Source organism: Suricata suricatta, chromosome 5 (genome assembly GCF_006229205.1).
Source record: "Suricata suricatta isolate VVHF042 chromosome 5, meerkat_22Aug2017_6uvM2_HiC, whole genome shotgun sequence".
NCBI classification, from domain to species: domain Eukaryota; kingdom Metazoa; phylum Chordata; class Mammalia; order Carnivora; family Herpestidae; genus Suricata; species Suricata suricatta.
In genome coordinates this window covers 95691862-95708664 of record NC_043704.1, presented here as the reverse complement: position 1 = coordinate 95708664, position 16803 = coordinate 95691862, and positions in this window count along the sequence as shown.

Genomic DNA, 16803 nt, shown 5'->3' with positions numbered 1-16803 from the left:
CATTTACTCTGTTACGGAGAATTAACGTATTAATGATGTTAACTCATTTTATCTAAAAACAAACATGCCTTATCCATTTGTTCAATAGCTTTGTTTCCCATCAAGTAAAATGTTGGGTTTTAATATTCATATTAAGATGAGCTATTGATTTTCTGATTTATTCAATGGTGTTACTGAATTTTTTAGTCAATTTATTTTTTGAATGTATTTGCTGCATCTATGGAATTAATAATATGATTTTTTCTTTTTTGGCTGATAAATATGATGCATTTATTAATGAATTTTCTAATACTGAATGACCTTACATTCTTAGAATAAATACTACTTGGTCATGACATATTACTTTATAATATGCTTTTGGTTTCTGTGTACTTAACATTTTTTATGAATTTGGCATCAATATTCATAGGTAAAATTAAGCTGTAGTTTTATATGCATTTTGTCAGGTTTTGGAATTTATATTATATACTCAATAAAATATATTTGAAACTATGCTTCCTTTTCAACGCTCTGGAATAGTGTATATAGTAAGGTGATAATCTCATGTGCCAAGGTTTATAGAATTCCATGTGAAACCTAAGACTGATGGGATTTTTGTTGCTGTTGTTTTAAATCAGAAACTATTTTACTATTGTTTTATTGTATTGTTTTTGCATTATAATTAGTCTATCTAGGTTTTCAGTCTCAGATTAGAGAAATTTTGGTAAGTTTTCTTCTATAAGATTTCCATTTCCTTTAGGTTTTTATACTTATTTTTATTATACTTTTTGTAAGAAAGTGGTCCAGTTTTCCTTTTGACAATTAGTCCATATTAAAAACACAATTGGGTGTGTTTATGTTTTTGTCTTGATTAGGTTAGCTAATGATCCGCTCTTCTTTCTTGATTGATTCTTCAGTTGGTTTCTGGTTCTGAACTCATTACTACAAATTCAGTTGCTTTAACTAGAATTAATGCTTGAGTGGTTTCTTTTTCAGAATGTTCTCTTGGTTATTATGGCTCAGGCTGCCATTTTAACTGTTCATGTCAGAACAGTGGAGTTTTCAGTGGGTTTTCTGGAGGCTGTGAGTGCCTCCAAGGTTCCCATGGAAGGAACTGTGAACATGGTAAACAGAGATAATAAGTGGGCATTTAAAACAATTTTTTAAATGTTTGTTTCTTTTTGAGAGAGAGAGAAACACAGAGTGTGAGTGGGGGAGGGTCAGGAAGAGAAGGAGTCACAGAATCCAAAGCAGGCTCCAGGCTCTGAGCTGTCCGCACAGAGCCTGACACAGGCTCAAACCCACAGACCGTGAGATCATGACCTGAGCTGAAGTCAGATGCTTAACTGATGGAGCCACCCAGGTGCCTCATAAGTGGGCATTTTATAGTGTTGACAAGTTTTAAGCTTTAAAAACTGCTTTAAATCATAATTCATTCACATTAATGATTTAGTTTCTTACAATGGAGTTCATAGATCTAATTTAAGTTCTCAATGTTGCAGCTGCCATGACAAAGTAATTGAACTTGTTCATTCTTCTTGTAACTCTTGTCCAACAATGATTCATCTGGAGTAGACACAAGCAGAAGAGTCAGATGCCAGACTTTTTGAACAAAGTTGTGCTCCTTCCACTGGCTGCCTTCAGGCAAAATATAGACAAGTAAGCCGCTTATTTCATGTTAATCTAGGCTTAACTCAGAAATGTCTGTTTTCAAGTTCTCCTTAAAAATATTTATATCACTTCTTCATTTGGACTCAATATTTTCATCTAAATAGGAAGAGGAAGAATTATACAATAATTTGTGTTAGACACTAGGGATCCCTGATGGACAACAAAGTTAACAAATTAAGATGTGAGCGTTTAGTTCTTCAGAGTTAGCTATAAAGGGCCTAACTCTGCGATATAAAAGATACATAAACTATTAGCTTCTATAAGTTTCAGTTTCAACATATGTAGAACTGGGAAAATAATAACACCTTCCCTAAAAGCTTATAATGTGGACTAAATAAGAAGATACATGTAAGTATTTAGCACTGAGGCATGTGGCAAAACTTGATAAATATTAATTATTTAGAGGTAGATAATTATTTAAGTCTCTTAAATAATATTAATGTATGAAATTATTCTCATGTCTTTCAACTTGTTTTCAGGCTCTCACAAACATATTTCACAGGATCAAACCTTATGAAGCCTTTTAAAGTAAGTCTAATTACATGAAACAGAAGTTGGTGTATTGATTTTTTACTTTGCTTTTCTGTTTTGAGTGTCATTGCAACTACTGTATTGTAAAGGATGGAAAATAATTGCATATGTTAAAAAAATATGAAACTTTATAAAGTAAAAAAAGTAATAATAAAAAAAATAAAAAATAAATTAAAAAAAATCATAGAATTCTTGCCAACTATTCTGAAGTTTCTTAGGTCAGAAAGTATTGAACCAACATCTTGTAGTTTTTGTTCATTTTGTTTTCAAAACTGGAGTAACAGATACAAGAGAGGAAAATATATTTATTCAAAGCCCATAAATGTCATCCTATGTGCAGTTGGTTATCAAAGTAGATTTTGAGCAGACATGAGACAGCACTCTGGTGAAACAAATCTATAAAGTAGGTAGACTGTTGATTATTTGGAAAGATAGTCATGAGTAGTGTGTATGTGGAAAACTATGATGATAGTCTAGAATTTCTAAAATACAGACTGGGATAAAAATGGAAATGAATGACCAAAAGATTATTTTGGAAGAATAATTGACTGTATTTGGCAATTGATTTGGATATGAAGATGAGGAAAATTAAGTGATCAAAGATGGTTGTAAAATTCTGAGCCAGAGAGCCTGGAAGAATTATAGTATTATTTAGAATTATAGTATTATTTATGGCTCAGTGCGTTGAACATCCAACTTCAGCTCAGGTCATGATCTCACAGATCATGAGTTCAAGCCCCACATCTGACCATGTGCTGACAGCTCAGAGCCTGGAGCCTGCTTCATAAGTCTGTGTCTCCCTCTCTCTCTCTGCCCCTCCCCAACTCTCACTCTCTCTCTCTCTCTCTCTCTCTCTCTCTCTCTCTCTCTCTCTCTGTCAAAAGTGAATAAATGTTCAAAAATTTTTAAAAAATATTATTACTTAAAGAAATGAAGAAATAGAGCAAAGCAACCATTTGAGCTCATTTTTATATATAGTTAAAATAAAAGAGAAAAAGGATAGTTGATTTTTTTCTATGTGTTTTCAGTAATGAGTATACAAGAGCAAACTGAAGAAACATTGCACTGGATCTTCCTTTGTTACTTATTTTTTGAAGAGTTATAATGAGATCAGAAATTAGGAGAGTATATATTGTGTAAAATTTCCTGATATTCTTTTGGTTTTACCTTCTTTATCTTCTCCCTGATTATGAGTGTTTCCTAATGTTGAATCTGTCCCAAGTAATTCCATGCATGCTGGATAAGTGTCACACACATGGAGCCTAGGCAAATCCAACTCTAGAAAGAAGGTGGGGGACACAGAGAGGGAAGGAAAGAGGAGAGAGAGCTAGAAAAAGGAAGGAAAGGAGAGAGGGAGGGAGGGAGAGAATATAGATCATTGAAGGGTGAATAAATTTCATCCTCCCATTGGTGCGTGAAGCATAGCCTTAAAGAAAGCTTAAGATAGGAAATGAGAATCTATTGTCTGCAGTCAAGCTTAGCTCTCACATACTTCTCTCAGAGCATCTCCTTGGGCAGATGACAATTTTACCATTTAAAGAAATGCATTTGCTTGGATTACATGGTCTCTAAATATAAACTAAGTACTATTTCTGATATTTAGCCATAAAATATTGACCATCTCCAACCATGGAAAAGAAATAGGTTATATTGGACTTCCAAAAGCAATTCTATATTGTACTTTATGGGCCATCTAAGGAAAATGTCAAAATACTAACTAAACTTCTTTAAGGATCTCTACTTTAAAACTTAACTTCTTTATAGGATGTTAACCTATTATATATTATATGTACATCATATCCTCTGTCTTTTTTTTCCCCTTTCTCCTTCTCTTCCTCCTCTGCTTTCTTCACACCCACCTTTGTCAGACATTCCCAGGACTTCAACCGTTAAGAGCTATTATGAGGGGCGCCTGGGTGGCTCAGTCAGTTAAGCATCTGAATCTTGATTTCAGCTCAGGTCAGGATCTCACAGTCTGAGGGATCCTGCCCCATGTCAGACTCCACGGTGTTAGCATGGAGTACTCTCTCTCTCCCATTCTTTTCACCCCTCCCCAACCTCTCAAAATACATGAAATATACTTTAAAAAAAAAAGAGCTATGTGAATCACTTTCCACAGATACTCTTATTTACTTAAAGAATTTAATTGAAAACCCATTCTTGCTAAATTTAGCTTGAATGTGAAGTTTGAAAACATTGTTTTAGGTGTTCAGGGTATTAGAGGGCTTTGATGAAATCTTTGTAAAGACTACAGCACTCATAGCAAATAAATTTTATCTACTTGAAGGTATTTTACATTTTATTATGGATTTTTCTAGATGACTTGTAGAGAATGGCATTTTATATATTCATTTATCTATATGACTAAACAATTGTCGATATTCATCTCCGTATAGTTTTTCTTATTTTCTAATTCCTTCCTCTCCTCTTCTTCTTTGGTCGTGGGGGGAAAAAATGACCTAGAGCAGGTCCTTTAATTTTCCCTTTACTTATTCTTAAAGCCAAAATAGTCTTTTGACATTTCCATTTTCTAGCATGCCCTCCTGGATTTTCTGGTTTGGATTGTGCTCACATCTGGGACTGCAAAAATGGAGCCAGTTGTGATGCAGTGAGTGGACAGTGCATTTGCCCAGCAGGTTTCCATAGCAGCCTGCGTGACAAAGGCATAGCAGGAGCATTTTCAGGCATGTGGGAATTCTGTGTGACTGTAAGATCTTTCCATCTGAGGGCAAAAATAAGAACTCAAATTGAAAACATGCAATAATCATCTAAACTTCCAACTTAGACATTAAGGAGACAGGAGTTCATTCTATGCCAATATAGTGGTTCTTTCTGATTTTGTTGCAGATTGATCAGAATGTTTTGCTTCCTATAAATGAGATTGTTTAATATCTCAAAACATCACTAAAGCTGTTAGTTTTCAGTGGAAATATAATCTGCCTCTGAATGAAAAATATTTCATTAAATGCTTTTAAAAGACTATGTTGGGTTCGATGGTATTGAAATAAGTATAAGGGTTTTAAGAAAAAATATTGAAAGATGTGAATTAGGCTTTTATCTCAAGAAAGTAGTGGCAGCCATGAATATGGATGAAGAGATAAAGGTGGGAATTTGGGCTACTCAGTTTGAAATACGATATTATGACATCCTAAAGGACTCTGATGAGCCTACTTCTAAATAATACCAAACTATAGAGTTCTTAGTAAACAACTCTAAGTACAATTTTACTCTCTATTATGTACACTCTTGTGCATATCACTACAATGACCATGAAAATAATACTATAATGATAGTGATAATTTGACCTTATATGAACCAAAGTTATTCCCTTTTAAAAATATTTACGTATTAGTCTCATACCATATCCTCATTTGTCACTAGAACTTTATATACAGCATTTCTTGTCCATCCTTTATTCATTTATTTAATGAGTCAATAATATGTACCTGTTACGTGTCTGTTTCTGCATTGAAATCTGAGAATATAATAGGAAACATAGAGCTAACAGTCTTCTGAGGAGATACACAATAAATAGCATTTTAAGGAAAAGTATTAAAATATACTTAGCTAGTAGACTTAGTCTCTTTCCTTAAATTCCTGTCTTCAGAGCTAACCCACATTCTGACAGATATAAAACCATTGTTGAAATAATTAGATTTTAAGACTTGAATATGAAATCGTGTATACAATGCAGATTCTTTCTGAAAATTCCAAAACTTCCCTGCCTTTTTCTGACCAACAAATATTTTACTATCCCATTTTGCTAGTTGGGACATAATCTTGAGAAAATTATATTAAAAATTTGTTTTAATGTTTATTTTTGAGAGAGAGAGAGAGGGGAAGAGAGAGAAAGAGTACAAGCAGGGGAGGGGCACAGAAAGAGAGGGAGACACAGAATCCAAAGCAGGTCCCAGGCTCTAAGCAGTCAGCACAGAGCCCCTCACAGGGCTTGAACTCACGGACTATGAGATCAGGACCTGAGCCGAGGTCAGACACTTAACTGAGTCACCCAGGCACCCCGAAGAAACTTGTATTTTAATCTCAATTTAGGTACATCAGTAAAAGCTCAGAGGGTTCATTTTTCAGCATTCTTGGTAGAGTATTCACCTGGAATGTTTGGAGACAATTGCCATCAAATTTGTGACTGTGAATGAGAAAGCTCCTGCTACTCAGTAACTGGAAAGTGCTTCTATCCACCTGGGAAAACTGGAGCCAGATGTGATGCTGGTGTGAACCAAGGCACCTCATGATGCCCCTCTGATTCACGGGTTACATGGAGATATACAGACATTTTCCTACTAAAAACATTGCTCAGTTAGGGAACCTTGCCCCACCACTGCTTGTCACCTTGCCTTAGTCTATAGTATATAGTTGTTACTGATCACAAGCACCAAAACCAGCACCACAGCTGAGAGAGAAAGTACCTCCGACTAATCCAAGTAAACACCCTGATCACAAAAGTTATCCAGAAAAATAACTAAAATTAAGACAATTAAGCTATGATACAGATAGTATTCTTGAAAACCAAGTTCCCACCTACTCATTGTAAGTTGAAATGTATCCTTTATTTTCCTTTCCACTCACAAGAATGACCTAGAATGTAAAATTCTAAATGTTTGAGGGAATGTCTTTTTTTAAAAAGTATTTTTTAATTTATTTTGGAGAGACAGAAAGAGACAGCACGATCAGGGGAGGGTCAGAGAGAGAGACACAGAATCTTAAGCAGGCTCTGAGCCAGACGTGGGGCTCAAACCCACAGACCACAAGATCATGACCTGAGCCAAAGCCAGACCCTCAACTGACTGAGCTACTCAGGCACCCCAGAGAAAGTGTCTTAAGAAGAGGAGAAAGTAGATTGAGTGGATCCTTGATACATCACTTGCTATTTAACTTGATGGATGCTTACTAAATGAAAGGTTTTCTATGTTTCACTATAGCTCTGAAGGACTCACCCTGTCACAGATTATGATCCAAAGTAGAGCACTTAATCTCAGGATTTCCTTTCCTCCTTGTCAGAAAGAAGGGTTGAGGCCATGTAATGCTAAGATCATTTCCAGCACTGACCTGTGATTCTGTAACTTGGAATTTCAGTAATGCTGAGAAAGCCATAGTGACCTTCCACACAATAGCAATAGGAGACGGCTTCTTACCCAGCACCATCTCCCCGACCCTACCTTGCTTCTAAGAAATAGCCAAAAAAAGAAAAAAAAAAGCTACTTTTTTGAATGTCTTGCCCCATCTTAAACACTTTGCATGCATTCATTTTATTCTTACCGCCAGTCTATGAGGTGGTTGCTATTTTCATTGCTATTTGACAGATGAAGAAACTGAAGCACAGAAACGTAGTGAGTGGCAGAACCAAAACTTGAACTCAGGCAGACTGGTTTCAGACTTTGGGTGAGGCTGTTAGTGGTCAATACTGTATTTGTGAATATCTGTATGTAGGCCAGAATAAGGAACCTCCAGTCACTCATCAAGAGTATTATAACCTTTCCTATACTTTTTTCTTCCCTTTTTATAGACTTTTAGAACAAGATAAAGGAGTTATGAATACTGACTTGGAACCTTATGGGATCTTCCCATTCAGGAACTTGATGATACAGACATTGGGAACCTTGGGATCTTCCCACTCAGGAACTTGTTGATATGGACTTAGTCTTTTTGCAAAGCTGCATCATTTAAATGTCTAATCCTTGTGATCCATTGCACTGCAAGCTTGTGAGTGGAACCACTGTGTATTTGTCCTTTAGAACAAGCTCAGCACATGATAGTCAGTAGCAAAGTTTTGTTGAAGGAATTTTGACTTCTCTTCTCCACATTCTTCATGGAGGCTTGGTAGACAAAAGTCCCAGAACCTGGTCATATCTAAACTAAATATGCCAAAATAAACATTGACATAACATCCTGGTGAACCCACAGCATACGTGTCACCAATGGAATGATCTGGAAAGGCAGAATGCTTATAGCATTTGTGGTTTCATCTGAATATCGAAGAAAACCATTAGTGTTTATTGAGTGCATAGTATATGCCAGACATTTTAATTTATGCTAGGTGACTTTACAATCACAGGGATTGCTTTTGGTTATCTATCCACATTGTTTAATATGCCTTGTCCATTAATCATAGATGGCTATTTAATTTAAATTTGGTTTGATTTAAAATTCACCTCAGTCCCACAATACATTTCAAGTGCTCAGTGGCCACATATAGCTCCTGGCTCCGGTATTTGATAATGCAGTATAGAATATTTCTTTGTCTTTGCAGAAAGTTCTATGGGACAGCACTCAGAAGTGGTTAAACACTAGCCACTAAACCAAGAGAGCTGATTTAACCAAGAGAGCTGGAAATTAAAGCCCCACTCTATGGACTTTTTTCTATGGACTAAATTCCTATATCACATAGGCTCTTTCATCCACAAATAAATTACCACGTGACAGTGGATCATGTGTATTAATGTGTCCATTCTCAGCGGGCACCTGAAAGCCCCTCTTGTGTTGAGCTCTTTGGGGTACCCACAGCTCACACAGATGCAGTACAGGGTCTTTTATTTGCATTTTTATTTTCAATTAGGCACAGTTCATCTGTGATATTAACTGTGAGCAGCTGTGTCTATGCAGGCACTCTAAAGATAAAAGACCTCATTTTCATTTGAACTCTGGTAAAGGACCCATTAAACAGCCATAATGTTAATTCATAAAAGAATGTAGCAGCTTTTTATTGGATTATTTCCCCACCCTCTTGGTAAATTAACATTTGCAGACATTCAAACAGATGTCTTAAATACACATCATTATTAACATGAAAATGTGGTATTTTTATAAATTAAAATCAGATTCTGAGCTGCTCAGGAGAGACCCTGATTCATAACTCGTTCTCAAACAAGAACATTGAGGTCTTACCACCAAACCAAGTATTCCTCCCACACATTGGGCAGAGGTGGATGTGTTAGTTTGAATTTGAAATGACAGGATTCTTTTTTAACTTCATAAAAGTTGAAGTTTTAAAGAAGAGATTTATTTCAGAGCACCTTCAGAGTTCTGTTACCTACCTGTTGTACCTTCCTTTAGGAAGGAGTTGAAATACTCTGTCAAAGTGATTAACTACAATATTTATTTCTGAGTCTCCATTTATATCATATTGAAAATATACCTAGTTAATTAATTATGAAAAGAGCTCTAAACCATCCTTAAACAATCTTCATTGTCCAAGAGAAAAAAAACCCAACTGCTCATGGTAAATTTCGGTTGAATCTCCTACCCAGCAAAGAGACTTTTGAGGCAATAAAGAAATGTGTAACAAAATTTTGTCCACAGATTCAAGATTTGCTCTAGTATCTGTCTATCATCTATCTATCCACACACAATTACATATATATAATATACATATATAATATATAAAATTATATATTTTGTTGTGTATGTTATATATTTTTATTATACATATGTTATATATTATTTTCTAAATTTTCCACTTTCCAGCTTTCTCATTTCTTATTTGGGCTTTCTTCTATATATATGCTTGATACCTTGTCTTTCTACTTAGTAGTGGACAATGAGGAATGAGCAATAGATGAGAACTTAGAAATCCAGCTCCACCGTTTGCCTGAGATGTAACATTTAAGAACATTTCTTAAACCATAGCAAAACTTGGTTTCTCTCTTTCTAGAATGAGAGTTTACCTCACTGCCTTGCCTACCTCACAAGTGTTTGTTAGAACCAAATGAAATAATGTATTAGGAACCCATTTTGTAAACAGCATAGAAGCTAGGTAACTGTTATTATTGCAAGTTACATTTCTCTCATCCTTAAGTATTGGTAAATTGAGTTAATTCCTAGTCTTGCCAGTGTGACTAGGAAGCATGAATCCATTTTCTGTTTCCATGGCCTGGGCTGGGCTCGACTTTCTCCCTAACTTCACAATCCTTCAGAGACAGCACCTGTTAATCCTCTCCTAATTCTCTGCTGGACGAATACCAAACACCCAAACTGGGTGTGATGTTTGCAGGGACCCCTTTTAGTCCATGTTTAGTTATTTTGATAAAGCTAACTCTTTTTATCCCTCCCTTTTATTCTTCTACCAGTTGTAATCACAATGCAATTCAATTTAAAGATAATTATATCCCTTTAGTACATATAGCAGGATTTTGCAGAGTTAGGTACACACGAGACCTATGGCCCTTTTGATATATTTTAAGGGATGAAAGAGTTGAATTTAAAAGCATTTCATTTTCAACAACATGAGCTCAAATAATTGTGCTTCAACCTAAAGACAAATTTCATATATTGTGTATTCTGAGTGAGTGTCACCTCGTTCTGACCTCAAGACAACTAATCCGTTTTCCCTGGGTCCCTCAGAATGCCACTGTTGTAAGCTCTATCGAACAATCTAATTCTGAGAAGGTACTTTCAAAATGTAAGTTGCTGTCCTGCCTTCTCCTCTGTCCAATTTTGTCACTAACTTCTTTGACACTCCCAGCCTCCTCCTGTTTTCCATTAAAGCCCTTAGTTTTATTATATAACGTTCCAGCATGGGAAGAAGATACCACATGGCTAACCAGAATTCTTTACAAGTCTATCATTATCCTATTCAGTTCCAAGAAATAGTAGTAAAAAGACTGTGTGATAAAAAAGCGTATTTGAATTGCCCTTCTTTTTATTTTTTCCCCTCACAGAATGCAGGTCAGGCCAGTGTGGACCAAACTGTGCTCTGATATATGAATGTATCCATAGAGCTCACTGGAACCCTTGTGTTGGAAGCTGCACTTGCCCCTCGAAGAGAATGGGTCCAACCTGTGAGGAAAATGATTTGGGCGATCCTCAACAACCAAATACTAACAGCTTGTCAGTGGGGGATAGAACGTTGCCAGGGCTCACCCATGGTTCAGCATCTTAACTTTGGCAGAGAAATGCGCTTACTCACATGTCCCCGCCCAGCGTCACCCGTCATAAGGTGAAAAACAGGGCATCTCAACTCCAAGGCTCCCAAGGATAAGTTCCATCCTCCAGCTCACCCTTCCCAACTGCTTTTTGCTGAAGAACATGCCCAAGAAAAAGAGAATGTTTTTTCAAGATCCCAATCATAGTAACATTTTGGACTAATAAATAAAACTCTTTTTTTAATATGCACAGGCGGTATTTAAATTTGGAAAGAACTGCTTCTCCGTTCAGGTTGGACCGCACTGAAATATTCACACCTATTCACCGAAGACCTCAGTGGCTATTAAGTAGCTGGATCCTCTTTAGAAATGTCTAGAATTTCATCTATTTATTCTCCGTATCCTGCTTCACAGCTCAGTCTGCTTCAGATTGTTAATGTTTTGTATTTCAAACATGATTTGGTGTGGGAGACTATTAAGATGTAGCCACATAAAAATCAGTGTAAAAGTATGATGTGTACACTTATAATGAATCATCAAAATGTTCAGTAGTGTTCTCCCCATTACTGGTCAGCAGACAGGGCAAAAATGAATAGAAGTGATCCAGGCACGTTCTTAGCCCATGGAGACATAGATTTCCCATAGAGAAGGGCCTGCTGAATTAGGCTTTTAATTCACATTGGTATGCTTTGCCCAAATTGCTCATCTAACATGCCGGCTCCACCACTGACCATTGGTAAGCATAAACCCTCTGATAAGCCCCCCAAAAAATCAATGATAAATATGATTGTATTTCTTGCTCTCAAGTAGTTTATGAACACCTAACATTTCAAGCTACTGGTTAATTCACATTAGAAACCATAGTTTTCTTGATTGTAAGTGTTTTTACTAAAGTTATCCCTCTTTTATTGGGATAAAAATAGAAAAAATATATATAACTAGATATTTGGCTTAAACATAATGTCTAGAGTCGCTTTTGAATCAAAACTGATTTAGGATAGAATTGACTGAAGGATTTATTAAAAATACTGGGTGTTATCAATTCAGATCAATTCTGATCTTTACTTAACATTTCCCATATCTCAGTACATTTAACAGATATATAGCCTGCCTATAATAGGCCAAATTTAATGTTTTTAAATGCTATCAAGGACTTGATAAGTAACTTTTTATGATTATTCTTAAATTTGATATGATTAGTCTTAATATAGCCATGATGATCTTATCTATTTTTTCTTTCTTACTACAGTATTTGAAATTAAAGTTTTATGTTTATATTTAAATTCATTTAAACTATTTTTATCAACTCTGTTGAAAACTATGAGCATTCTGAGTACTCGCTCATTTCCCTTACCTTTTTTTTTTTTTTTTTTAAGCATCTCTTGGCTCTCCCCATCTGACCTGCAAAGAGAATAAGATCTATAAAAGCAACATTCTCTCATGGGCTGCCATCCCCCGCTGTCTCCCTTCATTTCAAGACTTAAAAAAACAGTGACTACAGAGAAGAGAAGCAAGAAACCAGGTTTCTCATCCTTACTGGAGATGTTATCTCCTATTAAGACAGGCAAGAAACTCTAGATTTGGCAGGGGGGATAAAAAAGTAAGACTGTTTTTGGTTGAATTTGTTTCCTTATGTACTGCTTAACTTTTTATAAATGAAAACCCATGTGTAAAATGCTAAACAGAGTTCTTGGCAAATGCCAGGCCATCCATGTATCATCTCCTTTCACCTCCTTTTCCACCCCAAGCTCTAAAACAAATTTGGGGAGTGGGCAAAGCCAAAGCATGTGCCTGTACTTGCACAGTCACATGACCTGTTAGACAAATTGAGTTTCACTTTCCTCCTTATACCAGTCAGTCAGAAAAAATGCAAGTGGCTGTAGCCCCCTTTCTTTACAAAAAAAAATTTAGGAAAATAGGAAACAGAGAGATATTTAAAGTCTGGAATATTTTCATTTTTCTTTAGTCACCTTGACAAAGTTTTGATTTAAGTGGTGCCCTGCAAACGTTAATAGTCCTATGGTAGGTCGTCCCTTTTAGAAAATAGTTCAGTCCTTCTGCTTGAGAACACCAGCAACTATCTGCAAATCAGTTCAGGCCAGACCATTTTATTCACGAACCAACATACAATTAATGATAATCTTTAATAATTGAATAAGCAGGAAACTCTAAACTAGAATTTTCTTGAAGACTCATACAAGAGAATTTACAAATTCACTTTTAATAACTACCATGTTAGAACGCTTCAAATTAAGAAAAATATAATGACCTACATTTCTGAACAAATAAAGTATATTTTTTACTTTTATAAGGATTTACTGAGCTTTCTACATGTAAACAGTTATTCTGGTGCAGTGAAGGGTGATTTGGCTTCTAAGACATAACTTGCACAAGATTATAAAGATTCAACTATTGTTTAAAACGAAGCATAACTGGGCACCTGCGCAGCTCAGTCGGTTAAGCATTTGACTCTTGGTTTTGGCTCCGGTCCTGCTCCCTCAGCTCGTGGTTTCCAGCCCTGCATCAGGCCTGCGCTGACAGCGTGGAGTCTGCTTGGGCATCTCTCTCTCTCTCTGTCTCTCTCTCCCTCTCTCTGCCCTTCCACCCTCTTGAAAATAAATAAATAAACTTAGGAAAAATGAAATGAAGCATGATTTAGTAGGCATGTTCTTTTCAAACTAAAGTCCAATATCAAATTAGAAATGTTGTCATTAGGAAGAAATAATTTATATTGCTCTTCTTATCTGTCCTCCTTATATAATCTGCCCTTTGGACGTAGAAATGCTGACCCCCAAAAAATCATCCACCCATTATACCCTTTTACAAAAGTGCCTATGCTGTGATGGTTCAGGCTCTTTCACTTGAAATACAAGATCAGAGTGGGGATTGTTATGCTTTTCTGCAATAATATAGCTCAAGTTTAAAGAGAAGTGAGCAGATGTATGGAAGTGTGCTGACTAATTTGGACTTTCAATCTAACATGCCTGGGATATACCATTTCAGTTTTACACCTAACTTTCCCCCTACTCTTTCTAACTTCTGCATTCATGTATTGAGTTTTCCAGATGAGACAGCTATTTGACACAGGTTAAATTATTTTGAGAGAACTTGGAAATCATTCCAAGAGCTAGTGGCAAGAATGGCATTTCCTTTGTTAGAAATAGCAAAGAAGGCTTGGCTTCTCCTGGGCCTCTTTCACCTTGGTTTCTCCAGGACCTGGTAATACAGATGTAGCAAGAATTTAAAAAAGCATTTTGATGAAGTGAACAAATAATAGCAACTGTCTACACTCCAGGAGTTATGTATGCAATTCAGTTGAAATAACTTTTCATGTTTCTATAATAGAAAAAAAGTCAAAGTAGCTGAGCTTTTAAAATACATTTCAAAGTGATTCCAAAGTTTTGACCGTTTTAGCTAATCATGTGGATACTATGTTCTATTTTTCCTGCTTGCATTTTATTTGTTCTAAATAAAAGACATAAAACCCAATACTTAAGGTTCAGGAAATATATTTTAAAGCAGTAGATAACCTTTTTATATTCTTACAAATGCATACTCTTTCATCTCTAAATCTATTGTCAGGATTGCATGAAACACTGGTTCACCATTCATCATTTTAATGTTTGTGTGCAAATAGCTCTAATTTCAAAGAATATTTATTAATTTACTGTTTGCATATTTAGTTTTGAGAGAGAGAACAGGAGAGGGGCAGAGAGAGAGGAAAACAGAATCCTAAGCCGGCTCCATGCCGTCAACACAGACCCCGATGCGGGGCTCAAACCCACAAACCGTGAGATCATGACCTAAGCCAAAGCCAATAGTCAGATGTTAAATGGACTGAGCCACCCAAGTGCCCCTGAATATTAATTAATTTGAATAATGGATATTAATATTTTAACTAACATTCTTCCAATGGATATCTTTAAAATGTAGAGAAAGTTTAAAAATAATGCCTCCAGTTAAAAAGAACATAGGGATATCTATGAAATATAATTTTATTGCCCAGCTTTCATAAGAGAAACTCAGCAATAGCCCATTAGGCAAAAGATTCATGTAAAGATTTGAATATTAAGTGCTTATGTGTTGACAATATTGGTCTCTTGAAATGTAGAGTATTGGCTTGTGAATAAAATTCCATATGTAGGATTTGGATGGATATCCAAGCACAGGATTAGCATGAATAATGAACTTGTGACTTATTAGTTATCTGAATGTTCAATTGGTGATATTTTGAACCATTTACTATCCGAGAAGTATCTTCATTAGTGTCAGTTTTTAACCATTGCCTAAAAAGCAACTTTCTGTATTTTAACTCTATCTTGAACTTCCTAACTCACTCAAAAAAATTTATTAAGCATCTACAACACTAGATACTGTTAGAGACATGAAAAAAACCAGTGATGAACAAGATGGATGTGTTCCCTGCCTTCATAAACTTACATCTAGTAGACGACATTAGCCAGAGCGATGTTTTTCAACATTCTTAGCCTTGAAAGGAGTTTTATAGTTCATCAATCCTTTTATGGTTCACTAATCCTTTGCTAACTCTATTTCTCACAAATTTGTTAATTCTCATATATTAATACATGCTTTGATAAGTCAAATGTATTCTACCTAACCTTAAAAATCCACACAGCAGATTTTGCTCGTAATGGCACTACAGGAAATGAAATATTTTTTTAAAAAACTTGTGAAATACCATTTTACATTTATAGAATACTGTATTATTTTTTGCCATGTAAAATGGAAGCGTCCTTTCAAATCTGTTAGTGCAACTGCAATAGCGCAGGGATTTAGGGAAGGGAAGCACAAGAAGAAGAGTTATTTCTCTTATTCTGACAACCGTCGTAGAGTTCACCGTCCACCACCATCTTCTCCTTTGGTCAGGACAGTGTTTCCTGGTAATAGAGGAGGGTTTTTAGATTGCTTCACTCTTAAGAATCTGGTTTTATTACAAGGCAAGTAATTTTTCTCAAGCATTAAAAAATATCTTGCTATTTTAGTGGTGCCTTAAAACAAGATTAAATTAGTCATTTATTTTTAAAAAATTGTTGCAAAATACACACAACATAAAATTCACCACCTTCCCCGCGTTTCAGTGTCCAGGTCAGTGGCATTAGGTACATTCACACTGTTTTGCTATAATCATCAAGGATTATTTATTTTAATATAGGAAGAATGCCATTTGAGTAACAGGTACAGTCCCTAGTACCAAAGCTATGGTAGAGAGGCTCCCAAGGCCTTGGGGCCTTACCGCAGCATTTCCCAGTGTGCATCCCATGGAATGCAAATTCATAGTATTTAGTAAGAAGAAAAGAAGGAAGAGGGAAAAGAATTCCTTGGGTATTAGAGTAAAAAACAACACCAACAACTAGGAAATTCTGTGCTAAACAGAAATAAATAGCAGACTCCAACAGCCATACTTAATAAGAACTCTTAATATTCTATTGTGATTTGTGAATTTTCAGTAGAAAGACATAGTATGCAAATTATTTAAGGAGGAGTCCCTTTTTTCAGGAGTGTTTTGAAGAACTAGTATTCCCAAGGAACACCTTTTGTGAAAAATGAGAATAAGTACATAATTGAGTGATCTCTCAGAAACATTCATGGTCTGATGCCCTGATCACACATATTTATAGTGTTTCTAGTAATTACCTGAGAGAATTTTGAGCAAGACCTATATTACTTTATAGTTTCCCATGGATTTGGTATGAACTGGTAAGTATTTCTCAAATGTAACTTTGGA